The sequence below is a fragment of the Armigeres subalbatus genome, chromosome 2, assembly GCF_024139115.2.
Source record: "Armigeres subalbatus isolate Guangzhou_Male chromosome 2, GZ_Asu_2, whole genome shotgun sequence".
In the NCBI taxonomy this organism is placed as follows: Eukaryota; Metazoa; Arthropoda; class Insecta; order Diptera; family Culicidae; genus Armigeres; species Armigeres subalbatus.
Window position 1 is genome coordinate 101,966,713 of NC_085140.1, and position 15,674 is coordinate 101,982,386.

Genomic DNA, 15,674 nt, shown 5'->3' on the forward strand with positions numbered 1-15,674 from the left:
CAGGCCCATTTCCAGTTCTAGCTATTACTAGAACATGAGAAATATATGGAGTAGAAGGAATGGAACGGGCCTGGGATTGAACCCACGACCTCCTGCGTATCAAGCAGAAGTGGCAGCCATATGACCACCAAGCCCGTCACTTAAATATTGGAAGATTTTATAGTTCAAAAATAAAAAATATGAAAAACTAGCGAAAGAAACCCAGCTTTGCCCGGGTGTTGCAAATGTCACAATGATCTATTTGCAGCACCGCACTCTAGATCAATTTCCGTGCATTTATTTTGTTATCCTCAACAGCTGGCCCAAAATTATATTCTATTATTTTTTATATTTCCCCGTTAAATTCAGCAACTTTTTGTATATACAAACCTTGCGGATCACAAAAATCTTGCAAATCGGTCAACCCGTTCGCGAGTTAAATCGTCAGGAAGGAAATCTCAACTCTTTTTTATTATATAGATTTAATTCAAAACCCCAGATTAATCCACCTAGCGTTGGTGGTGCCTTTCTCGCGAATTATAAAAATGGAGAATTGGGTAAATTTTTAATAGCAAACAATGGGGCTGGATTTTATATCTAATGCAACTTGTTGCAAGCAAATCGGATGATGCTAAGTACCCAAAAGTATGCCTCATATCTTTACACACACACATACATACATACACACAAATTTAAAAAAAATGTAAAGAAACTAAACATTTCAGTCTTGAAAAATTTTGAACCTCGTGCAATTGAAAATTTAACTATTGGAAAATTTAAAATTGCAGTAAATTGACATTCAAAATATAAAACCTAAAACGGCAAATGCTGGGTAAAATTTCGCGTACCTGAAGGAATAAAATAGAACCCATCTCGCGGTCCTTAGACTCTTACCCATCAACTCCTATCCCTACCTCCCCATGGTGCTGGCCGGGATACGAGCAACCTCAGGGAAAACCGGGTAACCAACTCCGGTGGGAACTATGGTCGTATGCTGACAGGGGAAGGGGGTGGTGGGGATTTTTTGTTCCTCTTCGGAGGTGCAAATCTTACTGAGCGTCTGTTCTTCATGTCAGGATCGGCTCACAACTGCGTCTGTTCTCCATGTTAGGGCTTCTGATCATCGTCCGAGTGCCAGCGAGGGACTCTAAGTAAAACTGTGCACCATGGTCCACCGGGAATAAGGAGGAATGGTCCTCCGGAAATTTAGGGGGTTTGGTGTCAGGCCCTGCAAGCCAGCCTTTAAAAAACATACGCAACGAACAATCAACAAGAGAGTACGGACCGGAACCATCGGCGAAGACCACTGCGACGAAAAGGGACTAGCGGTTGGAAACTCGGTTCGTGGAACTGCAAATCTCTCAACTTCATCGGGAGCACACGCATACTCGCCGATGTGCTCAAAGACCGTGGATTCGGCATCGTAGCGCTGCAGGAGGTTTGTTGGAAGGGATCAATGGTGCGAACGTTTAGAGGTAATCATACCATCTACCAGAGCTGCGGCCCTCCTTAGCCGTGCGGTAAGACGCGCGGCTACAAAGCAAGACCATGCTGAGGGTGGCTGGGTTCGATTCCCGGTGCCGGTCTAGGCAATTTTCGAAGTGGAAATTGTCTCGACTTCCCTGGGCATAAAAGTATCATCGTGTTAGCCTCATGATATACAAATGCAGAAATGGTAACTTGGCTTAGAAACCTCGCAGTTAATAACTGTGGAAGTGCTTAATAAACACTAAGCTGCGAGGCGGCTCTGTCCCAGTGCGGGGATGTAATGCCAGTAAGAAGAAGAAGAAGAAGAAGACCAGAGCTGCGGCAACACACACGAGCTGAGAACAGCTTTCATAGTGATGGGCGATAAGCAAAGGCGCGTGATTGGGTGGTGGCCGATCAATGAAAGAATGTGCAGGTTGAGGATCAAAGGCCGGTTCTTCAACTTCAGCATAAACAACGTCCATAGCCCACACTCCGGAAGCATTGATGATGATAAGGACGCATTCTACGCGCAGCTGGAACGTGAGAACAGCTGACCAAGCCACGACGTCAAAATCATCAAAGGAGATTTAAACGCTCAGGTTGGCCAAGAGGAGGAGTTTAGACCGACTATTGGGAAGTTCAGCGCTCACCGGCTGACGAATGAAAACGGCCTACGACTAAGTGATTTCGCCGCCTCCAAGAATATGGCCATTCGCAGCACCTACTTCCAACACAGCCTTCCGTATCGGTACACCTGGAGATCATCACTGCAGACAGAATCACAAATCGACCACGTTCTTCTTCTCGGCACTGCGGAAACCTTCACCTACCTATTGGTGGTGTTGTTTTGCGTGGGAGAACTATCAGATTCGTCAAATCGTCGATTGAATCTTTGTTTACAAAAGCAGATAAGTCGTTTTGAAAATTTTGTCTTGATTTCAAAATAATTGATCTTATAGGGCTTTAGAGCTAATGGGAGCAATCCGGAATCATTTCACAAAGAAAAAAATCCGACAAGAAGGAAGATGGGATTTGCCCTTCGATATCCGTAGGTCGTCCGGTAGTGCTGGCAGAAACATTGATTTCTTGCATATGGTTTGAACAATCAATTTTCGAAACGTAATAACATTTTTTTTAGACCTTCCAGCTATGTACCTTATTCGGCAAAGTCTTTCGGCATCTTCCAGACTATATGCTAACGTATTTAGTCACGTGATTGATGATAAATTGAAGCCGCTAATAGCAAAAATGTAAAAAAGTACGTTTTCCCATACTAATCTCCATGTAAATTTAAAACGCGATGCGTCATGCTAGGTCGCAACCAATCGACCCCATATTTTGCACAGTCGATTGGGGTCCCAAAACGATTCAGAAAAACCTTGATCTCACTTGATCGGACGAAGTTTGCGTTTTTCCATACAACTGTGCCCCACTCTAGTATACATATTGCCCACACGGATGATTCTGTGGGCATTTGACTTACGCTAAAATCGTACATGAGATAAGAAGAACTCATTTTTTTTAATATTTCCCAAGACAGCGACACTTTGTGCCATAGGGGGGGTTGGACATAACACCTCCTTCCACCCCAAGAGCCAACAATTTTAGAAGAAGTTTAAAAAAATCAGAAACCCCTCCCCCAAAACCAATTTTCTGGCTACGCCACTGCTTTGCGCGAATCCCTTTCAAACATATTTTCACCTTTTTTAATTTCTTCAATTCAGATATGTATAAAAAAAAGCCTAGAAAAAGTGCATCGTTTGTTAGCATTTGAGGCATGGTTGAAATATGTCAAAGTCAATGAAGTGAAAAACATGGATCTCAGCATAATCTCCGGTCAATCTCATCGCCGCCGTCTTGAGAGCGACTGTAGGGCAGCCAAAAAATCATTCCAGCACCAACCATTCAATTACCCATTCAACCTAACACAAGTCGCTCTGACAGGCTCAGTTCGTGTGTTACCGCATGAATGCGAGTGGCCCATTTCAGGTGATTATACAATAAAACCATGTGATAAATTTCAAATTCACCACACTCCTTCTACTCCTATTATCAAAATCTAGCATAATAATTTTTGTACAATGCTGAAATTAAAGTCGATTGTTTAGCATAAGTAAGCAGATCTACGGATGTTTCATCCCCCATGGGCGTTGTGGTTCTCTCAATTCGTGCTCTTGAAAAATCATTAGAAAAAGTACGTGATTTCCAAGATGGCCGATTTGCGGCTTCGTTGTATAACCACCTTAAACGCGTGATGCATTTTTGTCATTTACTGGGTGAATGTGATTGTGCTGGGTGATAATTACACTCCTTTTGTTTCTCAAATCAACGAGAAACCTAAAAAAAAAGATTTTTATTAGTACATTATTTAATTACATATATTTAATTAACGTTACATATATTTAATTAACATTATGTCCTATTGGTCTCCGGAAGGTCAAGGGTTGGGGATAATAAAAAAAATAAAAAAATAAAACAAAAATCAAAAAATGTTTTGGAAATTCTGAAAATTATCCGAATTTTATTTTGTTGCCCCTTCAAAATATTATTTTTAGGCAAAAAAAAATCCGAGGGGGAGGAGACAGAATAGTTTTTAAATATTTGTATCGGCCTTATGCAGAATATTCGCATAACATACACCTGTGTTCAGAATAATAGCAGCGGAAGCCGTTTTTCATACAAAATGGTCAACTTTGACAAGTTGTAACTTTGTACCCCGATGACCGATTGAGCTGAAATTTTGGCAGTGAACTACAAATATGATGAATTTTACACATACTACGTACCAATGTTTTTGAATGACGCGTTCAAAAATTACGCACTAGGTTAAATTGTTAAAAAAAATAGCAGTTTTTATTTTTGTTATATTGGCCAATTCAAATGTCAAATTCAACAATTTATATTTTTTAAATTATAAACTTAGTGTCTCGCAGCACCTGAATTCAAATTAATAACATTCCAATCAATTGTTTTATTGATATTTCCAAAACAAACTGCTATTATTTTGAACAATTTGACCTAGTGCGTAATTTTTGAACGCGTCATTCGAAAATAATAATACTTAGTATGTGTAAAATTCATCATATTTGTAGTTCACTGCCAAAATTTCAGCTCAATCGGTCATCGGGGTGCAAAGTTACAGCTTGTCAAAGTTGACCATTTTGTATGAAAAACGGCTTCCGCTGCTATTATTCTGAACACAGGTGTATGATTACGGCTTATAAACCCAAACCATGATTTTTGATTTTCTAGCATAAACAATTGCTTTGTAAATGATTCTTCATCCTAGGTAAAACTCCGTACTTGATACCTATTAAGAAACACCTGTATTGCTTTTTTGAGTGAACGTCTCACGAACCATTTGCACCATAGTGGTTTTTAAGTCCTTTGTTTGGCGCCCTTAACTATCATGCAGAATGTTTGCTTGAGCTCTTTAAGAAAGCCTCCGTTAAGATCCGGAATGCCATCCGGATGAATTGAGATTCCGTCGGGCGTCCCACGAAGGAGCCACCTCTATTTTTTGTTTTATTTATCAACAAAGTTTGTGATCTGCCACCAATCAATGTAAAATCGGATTCATGAATGATGACCTGAAACCGTATCGCGTTCTCAAATCTTCCTGTAAGTCTGTTCTGAAATTTGACAATGTGTACTTCTAGACCAACTTTTGAAAAGGACGTAACAGCCATTCTTTGTATATGTAGGGGAACTGTTCCATTTTCCATCTCACTGAACATATATTCATCTCATCGCAAAACAGAGAAATACAGCACCAATCTTGTCGCTTCTTTTTGCTAACATGCGTGCTCACTGCTAAAAAATCACAAAAATAAAAATAAAACAATTCAAATTCCTTTTCATTGCTTTGTTTTCGATGGGATGGAAATGGGAGCTATGAGATGAAGTGCCTAACCGTTCCCCTATATAGCTGTGTATGGACATAACGAATCGGAAATAATAAATTTTGGCTGTTACGCTTTTTCAAATGTTGGTCTAGACTTGGTCTAAACACAACCAAATGTGAAATCATCACTTTTTTCCGTGCTCACTTACCGATCAGATTTAACTATTCACTAAACCAATCAAAGCTTATGCGAAGCGACCCCATAAAGGATCTTGGGCTCACTTAGACAGTACACTTTGATTCAACTAGCACATATCGACGACCAGCTTCTAAAGCCAATTCTATATTTGCACAAAAAGTCGCAGAAATAAGTATACTGCAAAAAACAAGCCCCAAAAGTAATGATGATTACGATACTGATGACGGATTCTTGAACCCTAACACACTCGTAGAAACATGAATTTTCTTGTTTTATCAAAAAATTCGGTAAATTTGATTGTATATGGATGCTTAAACATTGAAAAACTTTCAACCGTTCAATGATCAACGATCATAACTTTCTTGCACACGGTAACAATTTTCAATGACAACAGAATAAGTGGATGAAGGTCAATACTGACTGACTATATGTCATTTTATTGTTTGAATAATCAATGCAATTACATATTATCAAAATAAACGCCGAGTTACTTGGTTCGACACTCTGACATTAAATAAAATTCTTTAGTACACTGATATTAAATTATACGATTGGTCGATATCTCCTAAATTCATCATGGCACATTTTTTATCGATATCAAAGCGCACCGTAAAATCAGCCAGACATTATTTTGCACGAAAATATTTGTAATATTTGTCACAATTATGAAAACTCTTATCAAAGTTACATATGCCTGAGACTGTGATAGAACTTAAAGTTAACTTTCCCATTAGTTCCAGTATCATTAACATACTCAACTCGATAACAATGTGAATAATCTTCACGCAAATTTGAACTTCGATTTCACCATCACTCAATCACCAAAAAAATCCTGAAAGACTATGGGAGTAGGTCGCCGATTGAATTTGTCGTTAAAAACAACCAGTTTGATTAGATTGGATTCATTACATGAACACCGCAAATGTGGAACCTAATGCAACGTGCACCCAAACCGTGATTATTTTCACTCGAATCACTCTGAGAAACCATGTCCGAACGTACCCACGAGATCCACCGCAAGCCGATCTTCTGGTGGCTGAATCACTCTGTCAACTCACGCCGTAGGAAACGGGAATAAAGAGAACCACTTGTGCAAAGTTCCAAATAACGAACGAACTGTGTGTCGCCGCTCGCCGCTAGTCTTTCCGTACACTCACCAAAACTATTACTGAAGCACACACACCAGCCGTATGCCGGTTAAATACCTCGCCGTTAACGAGTCTCTCACACAAATGCGCAGTTGTTGGATTGAAACCAGGCCTATTATCTGACAGCCTGATAGTGTGTATCTACGATCTATGCGCGCGTGCAGCAACGCTGAGGCAGCATACTAAAATTAGTTGGTAGTACATCGTCATCGCCATCATCATCATTATCGTCATCGGTGGTGGCATGCTTCTTCAACCAGGTGCTGGGTGGAAATGAATCACATTGACTAAGCGGAAGTTTGCTTTGCACACTCATGTACAAAGACGATTCTAGAACTTATCACTGAATGTTGGTCATAAGAAAAATATCGGAAATTAAAACCCCTAAATTACAATTTTTTATTTCTTAGATTGAGGTTGACCTATATTTTAATGTATGTGATTTCAAAATGTGCACATTTCCCTTGCTAAAAAAAATCAACATTATAAAGCAAGGTATTAATGATCAATTTTCATACAATAATCAATTCATACACTCAATTTGAAAAACTTCTTATTCGAAAGTGATTAAGGAAAGCCTCGCTTGAAACATCAATTCACTACTGAAATTTTATACTGAATTATGGCGATGCTCGTTGCCTAATAAATGTGCAATGAGCAATAATGAATACATCACCCACAGGACAATTACTAAGCGTTATTTTTTTCATTCAAAAGTCTTCATTCCATGCATTCAATGGCTGTGGGTCAAAAGCGCTTATCAGTAATAAAGTAATTACACGCACAACCCACTTGACGAAACCGGTCCCGTCACCTGAAACACCAATAGTATGAACACTCGAAACGAGCAGCTTTGCTGATAAGATTCGTTTCACCGTGTCAGCTGAGCTCCAACTATTGTAAATAATTTTCAACAACGTCAAAGTTTTTATTCCATCACATGTTTATTGGCTTCTCCGGTGGCGCCCCCACAGACAACCGAACAAACCTTGCACTAAATTTTGCGTGCAACTTGCATACCGATTGAACGCAAGTGCGTGATGCGTTTGTCTGTGGCAAACGAAATTCGCTGACGCTAGGCGAAAATCAGCGAACTAATACCGAATTATGGGACTCGCGACACTTGCCAACGTCCATCAGCCTGCACGCAAGGTCGTTTGTTTATGCCTGCTGTAACACTAACCTACACCCGCGCCGGTCGGTCGGTCGTGGTCGCCCAACCATCGAATGCGTGGGTTAATGTAAATCATGTTGTAACATGAATACTCCCCCCGCCGTAGGGCTATTTATACGGGGATTGAAATGACTTGTGGACTGTGTGTCGAGAATGAGAGAGCTAGAATTTGTTTAATCGAAGACTCAACAACAAACCCCGTGCCAGTAGTGCTCGAAACGGAGAACGGTTGGATAATTGTTGAGTTAGCTGCTGTGCGGTTATTTAGCGAAATGCGATAGTGGCAGCGATGATTTTATTGATTCTATAGTCAGCGTAATTTTCGCCGCGTCTAATCGCGCTTGAATGGATGATGTTTGATTGGTTAGATCGTAATTTGGTTGGGCATAGGATGTAGATAGTTCGGTAGAAGTTTATTGGAGTGTAGCTTATCTATTAAACTTGTTCAATGATTCATTAGCGGTCATACAGACGCAACGGGGTTATGTTTTTTTTTTTATCCAAAATCCACAAACGGAAACGATATTCACGTATTTACGTTTTGTAGAATTTTGACAGAAAAGTGCAGATTGAACAAGAAGAGATTGTCAGCAAGCAAGGTTTTCAGTGGAAGACGATTTGCTGACTCTCCGTAGACGATTTGAAAGAATATATTTGAAAATCAATTATTTTGAAAATAAAAATGAGATTTCAAGTATACCTGTAAGAGGATTTAGAGAATACGAAGAGAATTTTTGAAAATTGACGATAAAAATTGAAATGATTCGTTTGTTCTTATCCATAGCATATCTTGATGTTTAAATGATATTTCGGTGCAAATTTTTTGATATTGTTGCCAGTTCTTTTATCTCTTATATCAATCAAAACCATATCATGTTTAGATATTCTGTTCATGGCTTCTGCCCGGGTTTCTACGATATCTATGCAATAAATAATTTTTCCTGCCAACCTTTTATCAAATCTGTCATATCTACAAAAAAAATAGAAGCCTGAGAACAGATTTATATTTTTTTGAATTTTTTCTACAAATTTTTATGTGGTGACTAATGGGGGATCAAATGTCCCCATATTGAGGCAATAACTTCAAATGCAAATATCCTAAAACTTTGATGGAATGTTGACATTTTTATCAGTACAAATCATTAAGCACATCTATGGCTTTGTGCTGTGAAAAAACGAAAGCAATTGGTGATTGTTATGAAAAGTTATTCAAATTTTGCGTGGCCAATAAAAAAAATCTTTAGGAAGGTCAAAACATACAAACCGCCCTGCAGAACAAATAAGGTTGTCAATCCAAAAAATAATTCACCACATAAAGGTCATTTGTCTAGAGGATCTATACTAAAAAATACGCTAGAACAAAACTACTTTAGTTCTCGATAAAACAGGGGGTGACCAAGTCTCCCCGGGGATCAAGTCTACCCAACTTCCCCTAATATTTTCGTTCGAAAACTCAAAGAACGGAACAGACTTCTCTTGGGTTTTTGAACAGAGAAACTTCTAGTCTTCCAAACGTAGCCCTTTTGGGCTACCGAACGGAACTCTTTCAGACTTTCAAATCGAATCCTTTTGCGCTCCCGAACAAATCGGAATCTTTTTGGGCTTCCGAATGAAATCCCAGAAGGATTCCGTTCGGAGTCCCAAAAGGAATCTGTTCGGTATCCCTTGTACATAAGTAGAAAAAGGTTCCATTCAAAAGCCAAGATGACTCCACTCGGAAGTCCAAAAGTATTCCTTTCGAAAGTCTAAAAGGACTCCGCTCAAAAGTTTAAAATAATTTTGTTCGGTAGCCGAACAAGATTCCGTTCGGAAGTTCAAAAATTCCATCCTGAAGCCCTAAAGAAGTCGGTTCGGTAGCCCAAGAGAATTCCCTTCAGAAGCATAAAAGGATTTCTTTCGGAAACTCAAATAATTCCGTTCGGAAACTCAAAGAACGAGACGGACTGGATTTAAGAACGGAGATCTTCTGGTCTTCCAAACGGAACTCGTTTTGGTTTCGAAAGGAACTTTTCTAGGATTTTGGAACAGATTCCTCTTGCACTTCCGAACAAAATCCTTCGTTCGGAATCCCAAAAGGATTCTATGCGGAATCCCCTGCCCAGAAACAGAAAAAGATTCCGTTTAGAAGCCTAGAAGGCTCCATGCGGAAGTTCCAAAGCATTCTTTCCGAAACTCTAAAGGATTTCGTTCAGTAGTCCAAAAGAATTCCGTTCAGAATCCCCAAACGATTTTGTTCGGAAGTCCAAAAGGATTCCTTTCGAAAGCCCAAAAGAATTTCGTTCAAAGCTCAAAGGAATTCCGTAAACCCAGGAGGATTACGATTCGAATTCGGTTTTACAGTGTAAAATCTATGGTCAACTATGATGCAGCTGTGATGAAAAAAGAACAACTGTCAAAACAGAAAAAAAGAAGCAGCGTCTTTGCAAGTCTCGTCTCAGGTTGTTACCTATTGAAAATTGGCGCAATCGGTCATTCCGTTCCGGAGTTGGCTTAGCTTAGACTTAGTCTTTTCCCGCCGTTGGTTTTAGTTCACCACCAAATGTGTTTCCGAAGGGAAAACGTCAGATAAATCGTTTGGGACCGGTTTCGTGGACTGGAAATAATGGGAAGTAGTGCATTTTACCCTATTAATCTGACTTTTTCTGATGAATTACTGAAATTTGTCCTGAGTAATTCCTTAATGGATCACCTGGAGGAAGTTGAGAAAGATTTGCTGGAGAATGTTCTGAAGGAATTCTTGGAGGATTTTTTCAAGAATTCTTGAAATAATTTCAAAAAGTAATTCTAAAAAAATCCCAGAGGAATTTCCTAAGGAACTCCTAGATGAATTATTGAAAAATACGAAAAAAATTCTAAACCAGTTTTTGAAGAAACTCCTACGCCAATTGTCAAACCTGGAAAAAAAATCCGAAGGAGCTCCTAAAGGAATTTACGAATGAATTCCCAAAGGAATTTTCGAAGGAATTCCCAAAATATTTTCCGTAGGTATTTCTAAATGAATTTTGGAAGGTATTTCCGAAGAAATTTCTAAAGGAATTCGTGAATGTATTTCTTAATGAATGATGTAAAGAATTACAGGAGATAGCTCTGAGTTCCAAAGGAATTCATGAGGTAAACTCGGAAGTAATTCTTAAAATTCCTTTTTTTAATTTTTGAATAAGGAATTCAAAAAGGAAGTTTTATATTTATTTCCAAAGTTATTTCAAAGGAATCCCTGGAGAAAAGGAGTCTTAAAGCAATGCCCAATGGAATTCTTGGAGAAATTTAAGAATGTTGGAAATTGCTTCAGGTTTTCCTTCGAAATTCCTTCAGAAATTCGTTCAAACTTCTTCAGGAGTTTCCTTGAATTTTGTTCAAGAACTTTGAAAGGAATTCCTGTAAATATTTATATTCCTAAATTACCGAAGGTTTTCCAAAAGAAACTCCCGGAGGAATTCGTTGTGAAAGTATTGAACTGATTTCTGAATGAAATTTCAAAGAAATTTTCGAATTTTCGAAAAAGTTTTGAATAGACAAAAGGAAGAAACGGGGACAGCCGTACCAACCGTTTCATGTTTAGGGGGTATGTGAAAAGGTAACGTTGGAAGTGACATTGCTAAGAAGATTATTGTCACTCCTTGCTGATCTAACTTCTGGGGATGGGACACAAGTATTTCTTCCATATGTCCTGATTCTTATGCCTAGTTTTAAGCGCCATGAATTACTGGAGAAATTTACAAAAAAGAAACCTTGGGCTATATTCGAAGAAATTTCTGGAACAATTTTAGAAGGAATTCTCGGAGGAGTTCCTGAAGGAATTTCCGAAACAATTCTGATGGGTATTTCTACAGCAATTCTATTTGAAAGTTTTCCCTTGATTCCTTTAGGAATTGATTCAAAAAAGCGTTCAGGAACTCCTTCAAAAATTCCTTGTTCAATTTCTTCAAAAATCCAATTATATTTAAATAAAATCCTTTAGAAATTCTTTCACGAACTCGTTCCGAAAATTCCTTTAGTTTTTTTTTCAAATTTCTTTTATGAATTCAGATGGATTTTGTTTTCAAGAATTAATTCGGAAATTCCCCCCGAAAATCATTTAGAAATTTCTAGTCTCTACATTTCCTCCACAAAATCCTCCAGAAATTCTTTCAGGATCTCCTCCAGAAATTTCTTCCAGGATTAATTTTAAAAAAATCCGGGACACATTTCAAGCTTGGATCTAGAATACCAATACCATACTCGACATTGGCTGACTTAGACCTGAAAGCAACCCGACATTAGTTCTGACTTTGACAGAACTTTTGCCCGATATTGACTAGCCATTCGTTCGACATAGAACATACAATATTTTCCAATGTACTATATTAAAATACGTTAAGTATCGTGTTAATTGGAGAAAACAGTAAGTCAATAAATTCTCTAGGTCATAAAATTAGACTCCATAAGATGTTGTCATTCCCTACATGAATGATCATGACAATTTACTAAATTAATTCGGAAAAATAATCCAAATTAAAATTATTTTCAAAGTGTACGTAATATCGAAGATTACCTATAATGAAGCACGCAAACAATGCCGCCAAGTAATACGAGAGACCAAAGAGAAATCAGGATCTAATTTTTTGAACAACATAAACGACAACCAATCCTTGGCAGAAATCTCTAGCCGGATTTATAGTGTTCGGGAATCCGACGAAGCAAAGGAATGGCCCTAAAAATCAATCAATGGATATACAAGAGACTCAGTTGCCATTGACGACGCTTTGGTGTACATTTAACACTTTGTTACGGCACTTATTGAGTGGACGTAAAAAGAATATGACATAAAAAGAATTTCTGCTTAAATTACTAGTTTTTCACTTAATTCATTGATCTTTGGACAATTTTAAATACGATACATAATCATAGCAATCCAAAGACCCAAATTGGATATGTTATTATCACATGTTCTAGGGCTTCCAAGAACTCCCTGGAGTTTAGGCTTTCAGGCCTTCAGGTACCAGAACGTCGGGTCCAGGGGCACGTTCACCTCAATTTGGGAGATTTGTGCCATCGCCTTCACAGCCTTTTTCATCACACACCTGACGGAAAGGGATGTGGACAAAAAGGAAAGGAATGTGGATGGGAGAACAAGGGGAAAGTTTGGAAAAGGGCCCTTGAAGAGGGCATACAACGCATAAGCGTACAAAATCTTATAGCTCCTTACCACAACGGGTTATAAAGAACAAAATACTCTGAAGGTTCAGGTTTCTGAAGTCAAATTCACTAAGTAAGTGTTTACCAAATATTTGGAAGCGCAATTACACATAGACTGGGCAGTTACATATCAGATGATAAAAGGTTCCATAATCGAATTCATAACAAACAGATGATTCAACGCGTTGAATATTTGCCATGTCTTGGCAGTGACCTGTCAAGGCCTTGACTAAGACACTGCAATTCTGTTTAGACCGATTAGCTTAAAAGCTTGCTACTACCGGAGATGGCTCCCGGATGTACAATTTTGTTTGACGACATGAGTCCAGACTACTCCAATGCCATTTGTGCTGAATGACAGCCCAAGAGTTGATCAAAAACTTCACCCAACACTTGGATATTGGAATAGCTGGCTCAGGACCAATAAAGTCATGTGATGCTCCATTACGAGTTAACTCATCAGCCAGGTACCCATATAATGTGAAAAGTATTAACTGAATTCAAGTTCCTTAATTTGAGTTCGACATGCGATTACTAACTTCGAACTTGAGTTGGCCGAAGCGAGAGATTTAATAGCTGCTTGGCTATCTGAACAGAAGTATATTACTTTTGACATAATGCGTTGCCGCAGTGCAAATTGCACTCCACACATGACGGCAAATATTTCCGCTTGAAAGACAGTGCAGTGTTTACCCAGTGAGTGTGACTGTTCCAATCTCAGCTCACGCGAATAGACACCTGCGCCTGCTCTACCTTTGAGGAGGGAGCCGTCATTGTAACAAACAATGCTGTCCGACATACTTCTCTCCAAATAGTCAGATGTCCACTCATCCCGCGAGGGGAATTGTGTTGAAAATGTCCTATAAGGAAAAATAACTAACGTTTGTGAGGTACCTTGGACCAAGGAAAATTTTGCCCGAATTAACCATAAGCGGTAACAACGAAGTGTGTGTTGAACTGCGGTTTACAAGATTCTCTTCCATAAAACCGAGTACCCATAGTCGGTAAGTACAAGAAAATGCTTCTTGTTTGAGATGTATGTGTAGTGGGGCCACGTCGAAGAGAACTTCGAGAGCAGCCGTGGGAGTTGACGAAGGAGTCCTTCGAAGATGGCCTAATTTAGACTGAATTGTCCTTACTTCCCCCTTTTGCCACCACACAGGACATCCATAAGCCAAAATTGGTCGTACAACTGTTGTGTAAATCCTTTTGATATATTTGGGTTTAAGACCACAACTTTTACCGAAGGTTAGTCGGTAAAATTAGTTAGTAGTTGAACTCAATTTTAGGAGTCTAGGAAAGCTTTGAATCAAAAATTAGATCCACATACTTTACCTGATCAGTCACATTGATTTCAGAACCAAAAAGATGTAATGGACGAATAGCATTACGGTTACGTTTTTCCGTGAACAGAACAATAGATGTTTTATTCGGATTAATCGAAAGGCCGTATTGGCGACACCAAATTTCAACTTCAATATCTAAGAAAGCACCCAAGCAAGATTGCTTTTGAGCGAATGCTTTCTCGATATCGAAGACAGCCTTGTGTAGAAGAGTCACGGTGGACTTTCCGGATTGGTAAGCAAGTTGATTAATATGAAGAGGCATGTTTGCCAAACAGTCATCACGAATGCGATGATCAATAATACGTTCTAAGCATTTCGGACAAAATGAGGTCAGACTGTTGGGTCTTAAACTCTTTGCTTCTTCAAACGAAGCACGTCCTTCTTTTGGGATAAACTTTACAGTGATATGCTCAAAACCTCTCTGCAGTAGAACGGGATAAATCCCATCTTCCCCTGGATATTAGTAAAACTGTTAAGTGCCCATTGAATCGATTCAGTAGTTATGATTCTACGTGCTCGAGCCCAAGATCCATAGCTACATGAAAAGACATCAGGAACATCCGAAAATGTTATATCGACACATCCAGGGAAGTGCGTATCAAATAAGTGCTCTAACGATTCTTCATCAGAAGAAGTGTAGTCGCCATTTGGCTTGCGAATTTCGCTAACTTGGAAATCCTATGATCTCGCAAGAATTTTATTCAATCGACTGGCTTCACTCAAATTGGAAACATTTGCACAAAGGTTTTTCCAGCCGGATCGTTCAGCAGATCGTAGAGCCTTCTTGTAAGCTTTGCGAGCCAACTTGAAAGAATCCGCCCCTGCTGAATGGCGTCTGTTCCAACTCTTTCTAAGGCTATGTCCATTTAGAATCCTGAATAATAAAAAATCTGTATCTAGGTAACGGATTGACATACAAATAAGGTTAATACATCAAAACAAAGGTAATTTACTGTACTTTGAGGAAAAAATAAAAATGCAAATCATTTCTAGTTTTCTAGTGACAATTTGCACTTCCTTCCTTATTCCTATCATCAAACGCTGCAGTGCACACCTCCGGAGACAACTTCCTTGGCACATTTGTTCCACATTTTGGTCATCTGAGTCGCGTCCCGAGCTGTTTATCCACTTTTATTAAGCTTCCGCTTCATTATTGCCCAAAATGTCTCGATGGGCCGGAACTGCGGGTAGTTGGGTGGATTATGTTTTTATTGTTGAAATCTACATTATTATCGCTGTACAACTGGATGACTTCCCGGCTGTAGTGGCAACTCGCCAAATCTGGCCAAAACTTCACGGGACCTTCATGGCCCTTCATGAAACTTAGTACGCGGTTTTT

At 39.0% G+C, this 15,674-nt stretch overlaps 1 protein-coding gene across 6 annotated transcripts in view; it reads right to left on the reverse strand.

Annotated features, from left to right (window-relative positions):
* LOC134210527 (zinc transporter foi) overlaps positions 1 to 15,674 on the reverse strand; it is an 84,589-nt gene that overhangs the window by 33,682 nt on the left and 35,233 nt on the right. Inside the window, exon 1 of one of the 6 annotated variants that reach the window (XM_062686570.1) lies at positions 6,495 to 6,645. The exons of the other annotated variants lie outside the window; for them this stretch is intronic. The gene's annotated coding sequence lies outside the window, so the exon portion shown is untranslated. Of the gene's footprint in view, positions 1 to 6,494; positions 6,646 to 15,674 lie in introns of those variants that run through there. 6 annotated transcript variants of the gene reach the window in all.